This window comes from Ailuropoda melanoleuca, chromosome 2, assembly GCF_002007445.2.
Source record: "Ailuropoda melanoleuca isolate Jingjing chromosome 2, ASM200744v2, whole genome shotgun sequence".
Classification (NCBI taxonomy): Eukaryota; Metazoa; Chordata; class Mammalia; order Carnivora; family Ursidae; genus Ailuropoda; species Ailuropoda melanoleuca.
This window is the reverse complement of record NC_048219.1, coordinates 86,222,163-86,241,596: the sequence shown is the minus strand read 5'-3', so window position 1 is coordinate 86,241,596 and position 19,434 is coordinate 86,222,163. Positions and strand designations below refer to the sequence as shown.

At 41.9% G+C, this 19,434-nt stretch overlaps 1 protein-coding gene across 3 annotated transcripts in view; it reads right to left on the bottom strand.

Moving 5' to 3' along the window:
• BCL9 (BCL9 transcription coactivator) overlaps positions 1-19,226 on the bottom strand; it is an 83,966-nt gene extending 64,740 nt beyond the window's left edge. Inside the window, exon 1 of one of the 3 annotated variants that reach the window (XM_011231467.3) lies at positions 19,026-19,226. The gene's annotated coding sequence lies outside the window, so the exon portion shown is untranslated. The remainder of the gene's footprint in view (positions 1-19,025) is intronic. The other 2 variants (XM_002924549.4, XM_034642786.1) reach the window with 2 other exon arrangements.
• Positions 19,227-19,434: the final 208 nt, after the last annotated feature.

Below are 19,434 nucleotides of genomic sequence, written 5' to 3'. Positions count from 1 at the left end.
GCCGGGATCACGCCCTGAGCCGAAGGCAGACGCTTAACCGCTGTGCCACCCAGGCGCCCCTGCCTGTAGTGTTTCTGAAGCTCAACCCCTCTGTGCATTTCCACTGCCATCACCCGAATTCCAGTCCTCAGCCCTTTGCACCAGAAATACTTTAGTAGCTCTCTCACTGGTCTTCCAGACTCTCATCTGTCCCTTCTGCAATGCACCCTACACACCACAGCAAATAAATCTTCTCAAACTAAAGATCTGCTTACATCACTTCTCTGCTCAAGAACTTTCAATGGCTCCCCACTGCCCATGAAACTAAATTGTAATTCTCGAACCCAGTGTTCGAGATCCTCCAGCATATATCCTGAACTGTGCCTCAGTCCATACTTCCACCCTATGCTTTGGCCAAACTGGTCTACTTGCTTTTCTCACAACATGCCTTGTTTTATTTATGTGGTTTCCTGGGTTTGAACGGATGTTTCCTGCAGGTGCATCTGTTGAGATCCTATACCGCTGCCTCCCTGGAGTCGAATGATATCGTCTCCATGATGCTTTCCCTGTTCGTTCTGACTAGATGTGAACCTCCCACAGGATCTTGTCTGAGCCTTTTTAAAGCGTGTGCTATATTGTTCTTATACACAGCTATCTGCATACGTGTCTTCCTCCTCTACTAAATGATTAGTTCCTTGAGGATGATGACTGAAGCTTACTCATTTTTTATGCTTGTTAGTCCCGAGCAGAGAACATAGCATGTAGGAGGTGGTTAATAAATATTTGTTGAATGAATGAGTGAATAAATGAATAAACAGACAAACAGACCTAAAATTCCTCTTTGGGCAGTATTGCTCCATGAGATGATTTTAGAAAATTATGAATAATCCTAAGAGGGAATAAGAAAAAGGGTCTAGCCCTTTCATCTCCACTATGGCATCTAAGGGCTCCCGGGAAACACAAATAAGCATGGAAATAGGTTTCCATTGTTTTACATGGAATGGATGTCAGAAAAAGTCACTTGGGAGTTGCTGAAAATTATGCACTGTGTTAACAGTGCCCTAGGACATAGATTCCATGTCTGGGGCTCCCCACTACCCACAGTCCTTCAGTCCCCAAGGTAGGTTTATGGGAAATAATGTAGAACCATTTCCCTTAGCAATTAATTTTGAGTTGAGCAGTTCCTTTGCAGAAAAAAAGATAAAAGTTTCATCTAATTCCCTAATTCTTCACTGTAGTATTAGCATTCCAGAAAGCCTGAATTAGTGTGTTGGGGTTTACCTCAATCAATTGTGTTGTGAGTTCATTTATCTTAAGTGACTCTGCCTCGGAAGAAAGGTACTGAATGAGATTCCTCACAGAGAAAAGGCCTCTATTTATGTAGAAAATGGGTATATTTGCTGGGGAAGGAAGAAGGCAGTCTTTCCTCATTACTATCTTTTGTTTCATGCGCTGACCTTGACTCTCTTTATGAAAGGGGATAACTGGATGTCCTTGTTTTTGTTTTTAATTTTATTTATTTATTTGAGAGAGAGAGAGAGCATGCACAAGCAGGCGGAGAGGGAAAGGGAGAAGCAGACTCCCTGCTGAGCAGGGAGCCCGATGCGGGACTCGATCCCAGGCCCCTGGGATCATGACCTGAGCTGAAGACAGACACTTGCCCAACTGAGCCACCCAGACGCCCCATCCTTGTTGTTTTTTAAGTTGTACATATTGTTAGTACATTGTTTCATTGCAAACCATCTGTTATTAATTATGGCTGAGAATCATGAAACTCTCATGAAGCAATGGTACCTGTACTCATTACTTCTTACTAGTTAACAAGATTTCTGGAAGATTAAGGGATACACCAAAGATCTGTCTCTCAGTGAGAGAGAAACGTGGTAGTTGATACTTCCTCAGGATGGCTACCTCACCCTGGGCTGCTGCCCCTCGTGGATCTCATCCGTGCCAACACACCTTCTCGCCTACCAACAAGCTGGGTACCAGTTGTGGTTTGAGCAGCAAGGGTAGTTCCCTGTATCATTTATGTTGTTTTCTTTCCTTTTTAAACTTCATAGTAGCAATTTATTCTGAAATACCAAGTCCTTGTAGCATGTCCTAAGGAAGGGAGTGAAAGCAAGACTTTCTAACTCTGGTTTCGTGTATGTGTGTGTGTGTGTGTGACTTTGTTACCAAGAGTTTAGGTGACAGCTTTTTACCAGCATCTTAAAATCTCTGTTTTCTTTGCACCTAGTTCCTCATCTTCAGGACCCAACTACTCAAATTGCCCAGAAGGTCCAGGAAATCTTTTTCAAATACTATTTTTACATCTGTTCTAAGAGAGGTCAGTGGAAAGGTGAGGGTGTAAGTGCTATCCGTAGAGAGGAGTGAGGTATCCATGCTCTTGCCTGTGGTTCTCCAGGACAAGGAGGGAGAGAAAGCATTTCTATTATAATATTTGGCTCTTTGAGGTCAGAAGTGCTCTCCTGTCACTCAGGAAAATGAGGTAATATTTCATCTCTGGATCCCAGCAAAGCAATTCACAGTGGATACAGCCACGCAAAGCTGATGGGATGGGAAAAGCTGTGCAAATCCCAGTTCCACTCCCAGCAAACAGGCAATCCCAGGCAAGCTTCCTCCCCAGTGAGGCTCAGTTTACCCAGCTGTAAAAGAGGAGCATATCATCCATCTGGGCTACGTGGGAGGCATGTGTGAGGCACCTGGTATTCTTCTAGACAAGACAGAAACATGTGGGGGGCATGATGGGAAAATGTGGTGGATCGGTAACTCAACAACTAAAAGATTTCCTATGACTTTCCGAAGGGCTCTGTTTTTGGCCCCATCCTGCTCAATTTGTGCAGCAGTGATTTAGTTAAAGCTATAGAAAACATTTTTAAATGTTTTCGTTTATGGATGTTACAAAATTGGGAGTCATGACCATCAAATGCAAACAAACAAAAAGCCAAAATAAAACATCCTCAAAATGTCAATTCTAAGAAAATGAACTTTAAAAGTGATCAAAGCAGAATAACTTAAGTCCAACATATAAATCACAAAAGACCAGGTTGCCTACAAAGCAGCATGGATAAAAAAAAAAAAAAAACCTAAAAAGGAGGAGGAGAGGAGAGTAAGGAAGGAGAAATCTGGGGGGAAGGAGAGCTTACATTTCTCTGATGAGGTGCTGGAAAAATCAGATGTACTTGTAGGTTGTACCAAGAGAAGTATGGTATCTAAAGCAGGGGAGGTGACTGTTTTCTATTCCTGTGGAGCAAAAGGATCAATTGTGAATGCCTCGCTGTAGAAGGAACACAGAGAATCTGGGGTGCATTCAGTAGAGTGGCCAGAAAGAAAAATCTCTAGACTGTGTCCTTTAAAGAACTCGGAATGTTCAACTTGGAGAACAGATGACTTAGAGGGACCCTCATAGCTGTTTCAAATATGGGAAGGGCCACAAGGGGTTCAGTGAGACTAACTCTATATTTCCACAGACAGAACCAGGACTAGAGAGTACATGAAAGCAGCGCTCACAATAGGTGCACTGAGCTGAGCTGCCTGCTTGATCTAGCGAGTGATCAAGTGATCGAGTGATCCTCCTGCTGGTAATTCTCATAGGCCGTGTGGCTCCTTGGGGCAGTGTTATCATCAGGGGTTAAAGCAACAGATGGGAGACTGGCCAGAGGAACTCAAATTTTCCTTCTACCCTTAGAAATCCATGGCCATCATTGACTCCAGTATCTCTCACAGTTTTCCCCTGAAGAAACATCTTTGGGAGATAGGTCCAAAGATAAATGCTTTTAGAATACAATGCTTCTATTTTTTATTTAAAGAAAATCACAGGGCTCCTGGGTGGCTCAGATAGTTGGGCGTCTGCCTTCAGCTCAGGTCATGATCTCCAGGTCCTGGGATTGAGCCCCAGTCAGGCTCCCAGCTCAGCAGGGAGTCTGCTTCTCCCTCTCCCTCTGCCGCTCCCCCCCCACCCCGCTCATGCTCTTTCTGTCTCTCTCTCTCAAATGAATAAATAAAATCTTGGAAAAATATTTTAAAAATCTGAGTTTTGGGGCAAGCACTGATTTCAATCAGCAGCACAAGACTATGAGAAGTGGACTGGATTTGAAGACACTAATTTGGGTCAAATTCCAGTTCTGACACTTACCAGGTATTTGCCTTTAGGCAAATTACTTGACTTCTCTGAGTCTCACTTTCTTCATCTGGCAGTATTAATAATACTTACTTCAAGGGCTGTTGGGAGGATTAAATGAGATACCATATCGCATTGATTAAGATGGGTATTTTTTCATATTTTAATAGCTCGGAAATCAAGATGCATTTTACCATTGGTAGTGTGCCATAGTTTAATTGGGAGTGCTATTTTTTTTTCTTTCATAGTGGCACATAAAGTAATATGAGTCTTACAAAAATCAATGGCAACTTATATTCAAAGGAGTATGATAACATATTAAACACTTAGCATAATGACTGGCACACAAGGAGTGCTCAATGCCACATTAATTCCCTTCTTCCTTTGATAGCCAACAGCTTCACAACCTCTTGCAAAACAGGGAGGTCCTCAACAGTTAATAACTGGAACTGGTCTACGGGTTCTCACAATGGAAAATTAATAAGAAGGTTCACAGTACCTTCTATGGAGCATTATTTCTATTCTACACACAAACACATTTGCTCTATATACTTGACACAAATGGTGTATATATTCTTTATCATCCCATTTCCTGTGGTCATGTAAACTTTCTATAATTTTCCAACTTTGTTTACTGAGTCTATTTTGCTTCCAACATTTATTGAGCACAAGGCTCAATGTTTTGCCTACTTTCTCTTAGGAAGGAGGACATCCCTGCCATCACCAGCAGTCCACCACCTTCTTCCAAACCAATCACCTACCACAGAATGCCTTTGTCAACTTTAATATCCTTCAGATCTGCCTTCTTTCCTCTTCTGGTGCTCAATTCAAGATGCTTTACTTCGTCACAAGAAACATATAAAAACCCCACGCTCCAATGATACGTCAGTAAGGGAAATTTTTTCATGACCTGGTCGGCCCTGAACCTAATCATCAGAGAGGCTTTTTGTAGTCAGATACTGTGGTGGTAAGTGTGGATTTTTCCTCGCTAAGAACATATCTTGTCCTTTATAAAATGTTATTAAGCATGCTTATCTCAATGTTATTTTGTGTTATTGAGTTACCCAGGCTAATTACATATTATGCAAAATCCAATTCTTTATAGCTGCCTTACATGTAACTGTTTAATGGTACACATTATCTTAACTTACATTAATATTAGAAATCACTTGCTAGCTCTTCCTCTCTCTCTCTCCCTAAAATAACATCTGGACAGGTGATTGCTGCTTAGTACTCCCAGCAGCAGATGTTCAGTGGCAAAGTTGAGTTTCATTTCTGCTGGTATGGCTAGTTGGCCCATTACTTGGCATTTATTGAGGGCTCAATATATACCCATCACTGTGCTAGATTCTGGGACTAACTAGAAAGATAAATGCTAGACTTTCAAGGCCTTCGTCCTTTAGGCCAGACATGGAACAGAAGCCATACTGAGCAGAAACTCTCTTAAGTGACCTACACTTAACTGATTAATCCATGGCCTCCATTCCCTCTGTAAATGTAAGGACATAAGGCCCACGATGCGGGGTGATCAGAGCCAGTGGAAGGCTCCTCTAGAATGCCTGCACTCTGCTATTCCCCCAGCAGAGCTGTCTGCTCACCAGAAGTCAGCATGTTTGTTCCCAAAACTCATTGTTTGTTCCTCAAAACAATAATCATTGTTATTACACAATTGAATTAAGCTTACTTAAGGTAAGGAATGTGAATAAAAAAGAGACAAGTTGTTTCTACAAGATCTAAGGTGAATGTTTAGAAAAGGCACATTAAGGAGAGTTACTGAAAACACATGCTGTCGACATACGCATGGGAGAGCCACCTGTAAAACATCATAAAAAATCTGGGAAAATCCTATTGCCTCACAGAACGTCTTTAAAATCTTGCTCCACTTTAAAGAAACCAAGACAAAATGATTGCAAAAGCCTCGGAGGTGTGGCCTATATGAGAAATAGGACGCAGAGCTCTAATGGGAGGCTTGAAACGCAAAAGACAAGCGAGGCCTTGGCCTTACATCAAAAACTTGAGGTATGCTTTAAGTTGAAATAAAAGCTTAAGGAATGATTCTGTCGTTTTGTATGATTCCTGCTTTAACTAACTTGTTCAACTAAATCACCTACTATTAATTTCATGCGGTATAAGGATTTCTACTGTTAACATAAAGTATGTCAAAAGCTACAATATAGGGTGCTAAGGCAGACAAGATGACCTCTTCCAGGGGGAGAGAGGGCTTAAGACAGGCTGCATGGAAGAGGTGAGTCTTGAATTGTGTGCCAAAGGGTAGAGTAGGAGTTCCGAGGGAATTAAGGAAAAGCCAGTCATTCTCCAGGGAAGGGATCAGTAAAGTCATATAAGTCAGTTTTTTTAGACTTTGTCAATCAACCCAGAGGCAAGAAAATGCAGGTCTGACACTATTCAGCCATTACTATGTGTCCTTAAACAAGTTGTCTATGCCTCAGTGTCCGCTGCCAGAAGATGAAGACAAATGCAGTCTACACCTCAAAGGGCAGTTGTGAAAATTACAGGTGATGACCTTTAAATGATCATGCATTAATAAAAACATGGCAAAATTATCTTAAGGCTTTCTGGGAGCAAGGGAGAAGGATGGTATGTGGATTATCCTGGAGATGAAGGAAGTGTAGAATACCTCTTTTAAAATCTCCTGCCATGAACAGAAACTGTAGAAAGTTCAAGAGAAGGGAAGGTGTGATGTAAGCTCCCAGGTGCCAGGAGCCATGTCTGCCCTTGAGACCAGCAAGCCAAATGGGAAAGCAGGTACTCTTAACAACCAGCACTCAGTATCAAACATCACGGCTCACCCACCACTTCCAATGAGCTCATCTGGTTCTCTCAACAAACCCACGAAATAAATATTACTACAATCTCCATCTTACAGATGAGGGAACTGGGTCTCATACAAGTCAAACATATCACTCAAGGTCGGACAAAAAATAGGGACTAGAAGCCTGGTCACCTAATTCCAAACTCTGTGAGCTTCCCAACACCCCTCATTGCTTTTCTTGTGGGTCCTTTAGTTCACAGATCCTGAGCTGCAATGTCTTGCATTTGTTCATTTGTTAAAGCTTCTCATAAGACAGGATGTAGCCACTAATAGCTAAAATGAGGGCTGGAGATTATCAGGGATTTCAATTATCCTGCCTATCTCTGACCTCCATTACCAAGGATAATCTGAAGCTAGCTCTAGCAATTTTCTGAAACTTTCATTAATTTTAAATAAATTTATACAATGTCATTTCCCCCCCTTTATCCAAATTAAAATGTCCTTGTCTTTTCAGTTTCTCATTATAGGCAAATCCCTTGCAGGTCTTGGAGACAGTCTGTTGTTTTTCTCTAGATCCTTTGTAATTCTGCTTTGTTTTCTTTGAAATGAAAGGACCGAATGCCGAATTCTGATTCTAAGGTGAAGTCATAACATCAATGTATATCATTAAAATGTTTTATTGTAATTACAGAAATAGTCAATGCCAAATTATGTGCACTATATTATTTTCTGCATCATTCTTTATCCCATTCTCAAAGTTAATACAGCCTATTACATCTCATTCATTCTTCTGGCTGCCTCTGCACAGCAAGCAGATGTCTCCATTGAGCAACCACAATGAATCCGAGATCTTTCTCCTGAGCACTTACAAGTAGAGTAATTCAGAGCCCATCAGTGAGTATGAGCTGTTTCAATTGTTCCTTCCAGTGTACATTAGCTTGCACTTGTCTATATAAAATTTCAAAGAATCATAGATATTACAGATGGAAAAGACCAGTTAGTTTATCAGGCCTGCCCACTCTGCAAGCATGGAAGTAATTCTATCAGTTCATGCTATTTTAACAATGTTTATTAATAATAATTACAACTACTGTTTATACTACATGGTTTCTTTCAACCTAAAATCAGCTAAAAGCCTTTTTTTTTTTTAAAGCAACCTTTCTTTTCCAAAAAGGAACCGGAGCTCAGACATCACTGTTACCATACCCAAAGCCAGTCCAATGAAACCCAGAATTCAATTTAGTTCAGTTCAGTGAACATCTCTGAGCACCAACCACTTGTAGGAAAGGGGCCATGTTGGGTGTTTAGAGGGATCCGAAGGTGAATGCGACCTAAAGCCCCATCCTCTTGTTCATCCCCTGTGAAGGGATTTGTGATAGTGAACATGGATAGCTATTATGATCATGCCAAGAAAAGAACCAGATCACACAGACCCTAAGGGGATGGAGAGACTCCTCAGGCTCTAGGAATTGAGAAAGACTTTGTGAGGAAAGTGACATTTGAGCTGGGCCGTGAAGGGAGGATGAGCATAATGTCCACCAACACAGTTTGGAAAAAAGGGGACATAAGCAAAGAACCAAACCAAAACAAGGGATCTTGGCTAGGTTTCTACCTTATACCGCAAAGATGAGTATGTGCGTTCTCATTCAAGTAGACAAAGTCTGGGAGCAGATGTCTACAGGCCTCTTTAAACAGGATGAGGCTGCAGAAACTCAATTTAATTAATAACTTAAATAACAACCAAAACACGCAGATTATCAGTCATGAGTATACTTATGAAGACAAGGCAGGATGTTTTAAATTGGGACTGTCTCAAAACAAACAATTTTTTTTTCAGAAGACCTGGTATTGTATGTAAGAAAAATTGGGTACTCTGAACCACAGACTAAAATCTCCAATCCAGATTTTAAATGGATAAATGACCCACCTGTCAGTACCCTAGTACTACTTAACACCATATGATACAGCCGAAAGCTGATGCTGGTGTACCATTGGGCCACTTGAGGGACTTGTAGATTCTTGTTGGATTGCTGGGCAATTATAGATCCTCAACCTAGAATGCATAGACAATAGGATTCCATTTTCTGGCTCCTTCAATAGAGACACATGTAAGTGCAGACCAGGAAAATGCAAATATACGCTTACGATTAATAAGAGTAGGCGTTTCTCCACGTTTGGTCAAGGAACCTAATCTTTACAAACACTACTAACACTATTAACACTATCTATTGCCACAATAATTAGCTACTTCATACCCCCCCCTTAATAAAACTATTGGTATGAAGAAGAAGGAAACTACAGAGGGCTTCTTGTTCTTCTGTATTAATCCCCTCAAAGACCATGACAAATGTTGTCTCCTGCATGAAGCTTTCCCCAGTTCCTTCTACCACTATTCCCTTCACCAGCAAATAAACTGTTCTCTCTCTTGACTACCCCCAGTTCTTTGCTTCATTGCTATGTGCTTTATTAGTTGTGTGAGCATCTAGCTTTTTCCACCAGAATGGAAGCACCTTAAAGGTAGGAATTCAGCCTTACTTGCCTTGCATTCCCACAATGCCAAGTTCATTTTTCATTGCCTGACACACAGTAGACATGCAACACATGCTTGTTAAATCATTTCATCAGGTATGAGAGACCCTATTTTGACATATTTTAATTACTAAAATTTTTTTCCTTTGTACCCTTTCCAAAATTTGCCCTCGTCTGTCTAATCACGGCATTCGGATTCAGATGCAGCATAAGCGCGTGTGTGCCTACCACTATCTGTCGCTCAGTCAGTGCATACCTCTGGTAGGGAACTGCAAAAGCACTGCCCTAAACAAGGCCTGAATCTTGATTCGGTCACATTCACATTCATCCACTACGTGACTCTGGAAAACTTTGGAGTCAGTCGGACCTAAGTTCACACAGACTTACACACAAGTTCTGATAGTCACTTACTAGTTGTATGGCTTTGGGCCAGTTAAACTCTCTAGACCTCAGTTTCCTCAACTATGAGATGAAACATAAATAGCATCTAACTTGGTTTCAACAAGACAACACATGAAAGGGTTCAACTCCGTGCATTGCACCTAGCAAATACTCAATTAAGTACTAACATTATAACCTTGTTCATAAAGTAGAAATAATCATACAAGTCTTTCAGGATTCTTACATGAAATAAATGATATAACAAGCAAAATTTTATCCAACACATGGTTCAGTCAGTGCTTCCTTCCTTCCTGTGTGCTAGAATAATCGCTACAATTGACTGAGCACCTACGACATCTTAGGTGATGTGTACCAGTCACTTTAAATATATTATGTCATCTAATTTAATTCTATAATAAGCTATTGAAATAATAATCATTATCCCTATTTTACAGATGAGTAAATTGAGTTTCAGAGAGAATAAATAACCAGCCCAAGGTCACATCACTAGTTCATGACAGATTGTTCCAGAAGCTAAAGAGGGATCAAGAACAGAATAGGAGGGGCGCCTGGGTGGCACAGCGGTTAAGCGTCTGCCTTCGGCTCAGGGCGTGATCCCGATGTTATGGGATCGGGCCCCACATCAGGCTCCTCCGCTATGAGCCTGCTTCTTCCTCTCCCACTCCCCCTGCTTGTGTTCCCTCTCTCTCTGGCTGTCTCTATCTCTGTCGAATAAATAAAATAAAATCTTTAAAAAAAAAAAAGAACAGAATAGGAAGTGGAGAAAGAAAATACAGACAGGAAGAATATGCGGAGACTCCCTACAAAGTTAGTATTCTTATTTATCCCCAACCTGGTCCCCAGGTTTGGGATTGTGCTTGCTTTTTAAACCAGCCTCTGGGACCTGAGAAAATATATTCTCACGTTCACTGTTCACACACTCCTGCTTTTTCATAAATGCATGAAATGATGTCACTCATCTAAGAACTAAATCTAACACATTTCCCTCTCCTAATTTCTTTCCTGGTTATAAATTTGCTATTTGTTTTCACAGTCTTCTTATCTGCATTATACTAATTGTCAACCATGAAACATTTTAATTTTTAATAATCTGGTTATACTTAATTTCTTATAGTTTCATAATGGACTTATGTTAGATATGTCAAATACATTTGTTGCCACCTACATGAAAGGGAAGACCGCCTTTCCGTAGTTCATACTAAAAGGCAACCCAGTTTTATATTAAGTAACAACCTCCCGCCCACCCCACCCCCCCACAGCCCTGGACTTAGAGGTGCATGTCTGACCCTTGGACAACGCTGGTTAGGGACCTAGAGGGCCAATGAAAAGATAAGTTGGGTTATTGGATTCTTTCTTGGGTATCTGAATTAGGAAAATCTGAGACAGTGAAGGAATTATCAGGGAAAAATTACAAATGAAAGAATGTAAGGAAAGAAGATATGAAGAAGAAACAAAGGGAGGAGGCTGGAGACAGTAGGGTTCTGGACATGGCTGTCTTGGAAAGTCAAAGAAGCAACAGCAGGTGTAAGCAAAAGCTATGAGATTGAGAGAGGTTACTCAGAGTACAGCACATAGCAAAAGGAGCCCAAGTAAAGCAGCACACAGTGAGAGAACGAGTTTGATAGAGGCGAAGAGGTTGCCCCTAGAGCTACCTCAGGACCTGGAAGACTTCCAGTTCTAATTTCGGGTTCCATCTGTGAGCATCCTCACAGTGAATGCCGCTTTTCTTGAGGAAACCACAGTGAGTCAGTCCTTTGCAACCAGAAGGCCTTTTCTAGAGGGTTCAGCACTTAAACCTTTTTAGAAAATGAAGATTAAATTTTATTGTTCCCTTCTTTGTTTCAGGTGGGTCACAGCTGCAGATTCCTAGAAGTCAGGCATTCACCTTCTTAGCCTCTGATTGTCCAGACTTCCTCAAAGATCTATTTTCCTTGTTTCTGAGATACAAGAAACTTCTCCTATTCAGCTACTATGTAAATATCAATGCAAACTTCACCATTCATTTATCACCTATGATCCTCTGACGTAAAAAATAAGCTCTTAGATACGGGAACCCCAAGGCTCAAGAATGAGAAACATGACTTACAAGTTTTATGGAAGAAAAGCTGAGCATAAGAAAAGGAAAGACTCAGGGATTTTCAAAATACTTTGTTATGAATGTACAATTCAGTCTTTGCAAAGGGGGAGACGGGTGAATATCTTAATATAAGAAATTTCCTTTTTTAATGTGGGATATAAGGTTGTGTAATTTAAGAATTTTATCTGTCATTCTTTTTGTATTTAATTAAATTTCTTAATAAGCTACATTTCAATGTGAACTGTTTGTTCACTTGACAGCAATTATTGACCACCTGCTCTGTTTCACCCTGTGCTAGGCAGGAGGGGTACAAAAACTAAAAACAGTCTCAAACCTTGAAGGAACTACAGCTCAGAGCAGGAGGCAGACTATTGCAGTGCCATGTGGTAAGGGTCACATTAGCATTTACCCCACCCTGGAGGTGGTGGAACAGAGATAGGGTCTAAGACTCTTCCCAGAAAAAATGCCCAGTTTAAGTCTTGAAGGAGCAGCAGGAGCCAGCTTAGAGGCAGAGGGATGTCCAGGCAAAGGCAGAAGCCTTTAGCGCAGATGCTAAAACCTTGCATTCTTTAGACTATGACTGACTTAGGGGAGCCTGGGTGGCTCAGTTGATTAAGTGTCTGCCTTCAGCTCAGGTCATGATCCCAGGGTCCTGGGATCAAGCCCCACATCGGGCTCCCTGCTCAGCAGGGAGTCTGCTTCTCCCTCTCCCTCTTCCTGTTTCTCCCCCTGCTTGTGATCCCCCTCTCTCTCTCTCTGTGTCAAATAAAGAAATAAAAATAAAATATTTTTTAAAAAGACTATGGTTGACTTAAACACCCCAGTATATCATGGAGTTCTATACCATAAACCACCAATCTAGGCATCTTTAGAAAAGGCAAGTGTGTCCTTGACTCACATTCAAACAGTTCCTTATTCACACACCTTATGCAAATTTTTTCTCCTCAACCATACACTAACTCCACAAGCCCCAAGGATAACAGAAAGTCCAATGTACCTAGACAAGATGAAGTGACCTCAAGGTTCCCAAATTTCTCTTCCGAGCAAATGATATCTTGGCTTCTTTCAACTGCCATTACTGTAAATTTTGAGTTTGTGTATTTATTTTTCAAGGAAAAAAACGATTATGGTTTTCATGGAAATTACTAAAGCTCTCCAAAGCTTTTGATTAGAGGCATTTTGAATCTTTGAGTGAATAACATAAAAATACTTTTTTAAAAAGTTTTTTTACTTTAATTCCAGTATAGTTAACACACGACATAAAAATACTTTTGACAATTACTTAGATCAATAAAAGTTAGATTAGCAACAATAATATATAGAATATGCTTTTCTTTTCCTGTAAGTTTGGCACTTACCAATAACCACATTTCACATATTTCTATAAGGTATATTCTTATGTTCGAAAAAGCTTGCTGATATATCATTTCACAAACCCGTTCATGTTTTCCCATCTATAAAGTCAATAATACATTGCTTTTATGTAGTTACTTCTTTGGATTTTAGGAAGTTAAGCAAGATATCCAATGATAGGAATTTTAAGCAACCAAGAATAAAGGAATAGTATAAGTAAAAAAATTACTATATATGGTCTTCCAAATTCCCTCCTCCACTTATAAAGTAATTATATCCTACATACTTTTTTTTTTTTGCAGACAGAAATAAGACCAATTCAAAGAGAGTCAATGGTTTACTAATCCTCAAAGCAGCCTTGCCACAAGCAAGATGACATTTGTAAAACATGGTAGATCTTACTCTGGATTCTGAAAATTACATTAAGAGCTACCATGTGAAACTTTTAAATTATATCTTTTCAAAGATTTAACCAATTTCATGTGAATAGAGCTTGGAATTACTCATACAAAACATGATTAATAAAAACATCATTCACTCTCCAACCTGTCTGTCTCACTCTTGGCCACGTTTCAGAGGCAGTTTATCACTCACGTCCTAAAGGTATATTACATATATATATATATATCACACATAGTATCAGCAAGTCTTCAGCAATACCCTTCAGGAGTTGCCTATTGTAAAGATCGTCAGTAGCCCTGTCATCCCCCAAACCATAGTGTTTAACACATAGCATGTATCATCAGCACTACTGGCCTCTTGTACCCTCAAAACAATATGTAAGCAGACTACGAAAAGGAACAGCACAGTTTCTATGAGAAAGCAGTAAGAACAGTGAAGCTAAGAGATGTACCCAGGGCCCATTCATTTTCAATTCATACTTATTATACAGGAAGATGTGCATTCAAAACAGCCTATTCTTTTGAAAATGGTTCTTTAGTCTCCTCGCACATGTGCCTGCGTGCTGACTGGCCAATTCTCTTCAAATCCATAAATTAAAATCCCACTTTTGCCTATTGTGCTTTTCACTTCAAAATGTCAACATAGTTCGGATATTTAGGAATGAATCCCATTATATCCACAAAGCTCACAACATCTCCCCTTTGGGAACCACAGCTCTCGAATTGGGCTTTGTATAAGGTGACCAAAAGACCAGATCCATGGAACATTCTATTCACAATATTAGAGAAATACAGAATAACAGGAAAGAAACAGAAGTGATGTAGCCCAGCCCTTCATTCTAAAAGGGGTCCAGAAGAGCAGAATGGGGAGTCTTCGGTCATAGAATAACAAAACCAAAACCAGAAACTGGTCCAATGCACTTGTAAAAAACATGTAATGATTCAATTAGAATTGGGGACCTTTTTTTTTTTTTTTTTGATCAACACTCTAAAACTTCAGTCTTTAATGAAAGGAGTAAATTTGGCTGGGATGTCGTTGGTGACTGCCTCACTTCTTTGCTTCTCATCTTTTGAAGAGATTTGGCCTAACATGGAGATTTAATCGGCAAGCCATTCTGCTCCGCATTTTCTTGTGAGTCCTTGGGTGAGTCACATAACCTTACTCAAATATAACAGGAGGATAACAGTATTACTTAATTCACAGGGCTATTATAAGAGAGGACTGAGCAGATATCTTAAAGTGCATTAAAATGTCAAGGCTTAAAAGAAATGGAGAAAATTTCCATTTTACATCTTATATTTATGTCTCTTGGGAAACACGTGTGCACGCGCGCGCGCACACACACACACACACACACACACACACTTCCCTTCACTAAAGCTACATGCAAAAGTAGTATTTGTAACCAAGAAGTCTGGGGAATGTCCCGCGTGTTGTGTTGGTTTTAACCTTCGGCACGACTAGGGGCTCTCACACTTTTATTTACACGCAGAACCCACACCACGCACCTTTTAAAATGTGATCAGTCTTCATTTTTACTCCCCTGGAGTTAAGGGTGAACTGACCACTGCTATCCAGCTCCCCAGTTCTGTTAAATTTCTCCCTCCTCCAGATCCTTATTTTATCCACATCTTAGCTCCCCACTCGCGCTCACTCCTCTCTTTAGATTACTCTTCCGAAGCCGACTCAGACTGCCTCCCCCAGAGGCAGCGCCCCAGTGAGTAACACATCGAGGGGCGGGCAGAGTGTGTCGGAAGTGATCAAATACTTGCAAATGAAGTCGTACAGCTCATAGGAGAAGGCAGTGGCCACAGGTGCCAAATGCAGATGAGGATGGCCAGCTCTGGGTAGGGGTGTCACTACGATGTAGCCCAGTGCTACTCACTGCGTTACAATGTTGGGTGCATAGAAACGACTTAACCACAGGACCTGTGTAGGTTCCCAAAGTATCGGCACCAAACCTATGATTTATGCGTGGGTGGGCACGTCTGTCTTCCTTTTAAACTACTAAATTAGTCTAGAAAAAAAAAAAAGATAGATTGACACCACCAAAGACAACACTTCTCTGAGTACTAGAGAAACACACAATGTAGAAAATGGTGATCCAAGCTCGGACACAAGTGGGCCTGGATGGCAGTGACTGGCACTTCCACCATACGCGCTCTCCTCCCAAGACCAAAATGGGGATGGGGGAATGTTTCTACTTTGGGAGATCAAACCAGTAAGATTTTAACAACCCAGCCAAAACAGTAAGATGAAAAGGCTGTAAAATTTGTTTCCCTTTATAAATATGTGCCCTTGTTAGGAAGAATGGGAAAAGCCATTTCATTACACTATTGTCTTTGGAATTTCAAGATGACAGTGATAACGGTGGAGTTTCCTGCAGCTGAGTGTTTCGTATCAACTGGGGAAACTAAGGAGTAAGTGAAATGAGACAAAAGTCTCACTAACCACGTCTTTTGCAATGCCCATTAGAGTGTCACAGTGTGCAGAGCCTAGAGCTAATGTGAATCACCCAGATGACTGCTCCAGAGGCCAACTCACAAGGAGTGTGGAGTTATTTAATAGTACAAGTGTAAAGGGTTAATAGATACTATTTGTGTCTCTGTTGTATTGTGTGAAGAAGGGAGGGATGCTTTTTACTGTCTTTGGAAACACAGAGCTGTTATATGAGTAGGAATGCCTCCAATGGAATGAGAATTGGCAGAGGCAAGAACTCAGGCAAGAGAAAAGGACAGCTAGCTCATGTCTAGTTACACATTTAGGGCAATTACTTATACAAATTTATGTTCTGCCCTATTATAGTACCTGCATGCTATTCGGTATAAGTTATCATTATCATAATTACTAATTTAACCATGTGGTTAAAGTTGTTTACACCACCAAGACTACATGCTCTCTGAGAGCAAGGGCTCATCTGTCTCATTCTTTCCTATGTCCTCCACGCCCAGCAAGGTGCCTGTTGCATAGTTAATGCCCCTAAAGTATTACTTGAATCAACAAGTGAACACATGGATGAGTTCACGTGAACTCACACTGTGACGCATGGTCCCCATGTTGGCTCCATGTGCCAGGAGCAGGGCTGAATGTACTGCTATGGTCCAGCACAGCAAGCAGATTCCAAAAGCTGCCTGTCTTTCTGGCAGGCCCAAATACTGGGCTGTACGAGATCGAGTGTGGAGGCCAGGTAAGGGTGCTGGCATGACAGCCGTCAGGGCACTCTGAACCCCAGGGTGTGGTCCACATGCTACTGCAGCTGAGCCCCTCAGGTCACTGAGCCCCTCAGGTCACTGCCGATCTTTCCAGGGCTTCAGTGTCCTCATTTAAAACTTGATGAATAACCTTTTTTGTCCCTTGAAGTTCTGAAATTCTAACATTTTAGGAAGAGATCCGGAACCTGAAATCTTGCCAATGACAAACCATGGTAAGCTCTTCTGCTTACAAAGTGGGAAAAAAATTAAGTTCTAAAATACGAAGTTCAGTTCTATTCCATCAAAACATTATATGTGTGTATGGAGGGTGCTTCTTGCCAGATCCAGGCCAATTAATATCTTTCCTTCATCCTTTCTCACACCCAGAAGTCAGGTTCTCCAGGCCTCCAAGGGAAGAACATCAAATTCTCACCCAGGGCTGGCCCTTTGCTTCAATCTCTAGCTATCCCAGGGAGTCAGTCTGGTAAACATTTGCAGTTAGAATGGAAGGAGGCACAGCCTCCCAGACTTCTGCAGATTTTTTTGGACAACTAGCAGAGTCACAGAAAACCTTGAATTAGGTAAGAAAGTGAAATTCCCCCAGAGAATTCAAAGAGAGCTACAACTGAGAGCCTTGAAGCAATTGCTGTGTAAGAAGAGAAGAAAGGAAATCCACAGTTCAAGAAAATAAGCAGACATTTTTTTTTCTTTAAAAAAAATTTAAAGATGAGTATTAGGCACCGATTTTAGCCTTCTATTCCCATCTCTCAAGATGTCACTTTAAAAAGCAAAAGGTTTTATCCACAAAACCACCAGTGAGTAAACAGCCTTCACATTCTTACCCTCACACACACAGTAAGATATTTACTCTCTGATAAACAGCAATTGTAAATAAATCTCATTTAATCTCTAAAAGCCACAATAAAAATCTTTAACCTCCAAGGTAGAGTTTACAGATGTGTCTGGAAGCCCTGCCAGCACCAGGAAACACAAGGTCTTGAATAAACTACTATAACAGAAGGCACATTTTCTCTCTCAAGCATCTCACATTGACCTTCTTTTAAACAAAATATGTACAAGGGAGGAGGAAAAGGGAAAACCCAACCCCTCCCACCCCATTCTCTGTACAAATCGGCCAATAAATCTCACGAAAAGACACAAGAGAAAAGGACAGAAGCCAACAGGTGGAAAAAAGGCTTTTTGTTTCCTTGGAAATGCTCAGACACTTGATCTGTGCTCCCCGTTGTTTTTCGGGGTGTCTTTAATGATGGTTTGACGATGATGATAAGCAAGAATGATAACACTTCTACGTGCTGATTCCGCAGTATTTCTACATCGAAGATTTCTCCAGGCCTTTTAGACATAAGGATCTGTTCTGTTTCCCCAAATCCCAGGCAGACATGCGGCATCCCCATTCAGCGCTCTGGATTGTACAGACGGGGAAACTGAGGGCACCCCCACCCCCCCAACCCTCCACGTCCCCCCCCCTCACAAAACTCCTTTACAGTATCTACCACCAGAGAAATCCCTGAGACTGGAAAAGTTTCTGGATTGTCTTGCGGCAGAGTTCTCATGCTCTCCCGTCTCGCTGCCTTGCCGCTCTGCCTCGGGAGTCTGGGCTCGGGCGATAAGGATTGGGGTACCTCCCCTTCACGAGGCGTGCCAGGGCAGTGTGGGGAAGTCCACACACACACACACACACACACGCACACACACACACACTCGCGCACACACAAAGCTCGATGCAATCTCTGCAGGCACTCGGCAGAGCCCCGGCCAGCCCTTGCTCAGCCTGAGAACCACAGCTCCAAGCTTGCAAGGCCTCCTTGGGCTCCAGGCTGGGGCTGCTCTGAACGAGGGCTCTGCCCTTCTCTCCCTCTCTTTCAGGCTTCTCTCTCTCTTCCTCTCTCCCCCTCTCTCTTTTCCCCCTTCACACCTCCACCCTCACAACCTCCTCCCACCCCTCTCCATCCACCCCTTTTCCCCCACCAACCCAGAGGCGCAGATCGTGTTACTGGGGTTCCCTAGAAAGAGGGGCCATCCCCAGCCCTGCGCGCCTTGCAAGACTTCCAGGGGCAAGGCGAGAGCTCCAATGGCAGGACCCCAGCGCTCCTCCTGAGCAGCGCAGGAATGAGACCCCCACTTCCAGGCACGGGCGAACGAGCCTGCCACAGAAGAAGGAATTGTTAGGGCTCTTACCTTTTTTATGAGGAGAAATTCTGGAGAATCATTTCAGAAACTGAGGGGGGAAAGTGAATGAAGACAAAAAAGACCCTTTTCCTGCAATCCCTGGCCTCCTGGTATCAAGACACTAGGACAACATCAAAGCAACTTAGGGGGAACACTTTAGGGGCCTATTGTCTGCTCTGGTCTGATCTGTTTTTCTTCTGACTCCCCCTCTTGCTGCGGTGACACTTGGTACGGCCCAGGCATTCATGCCAAGTAGCTTTCACACATGGAAGCTTGTCTCAAGCAATTGCTGACAAGCCACAAACAAGACATTCTCCCTCCCTTCTCGGCGCCCCCCCACTCCTCCCCCTCCACCTTTTCCTCCTCCCCCCTTGTCTCCCCTCCTCCTTTCTTCTGAATGCAAACTAAAACTCTCCAG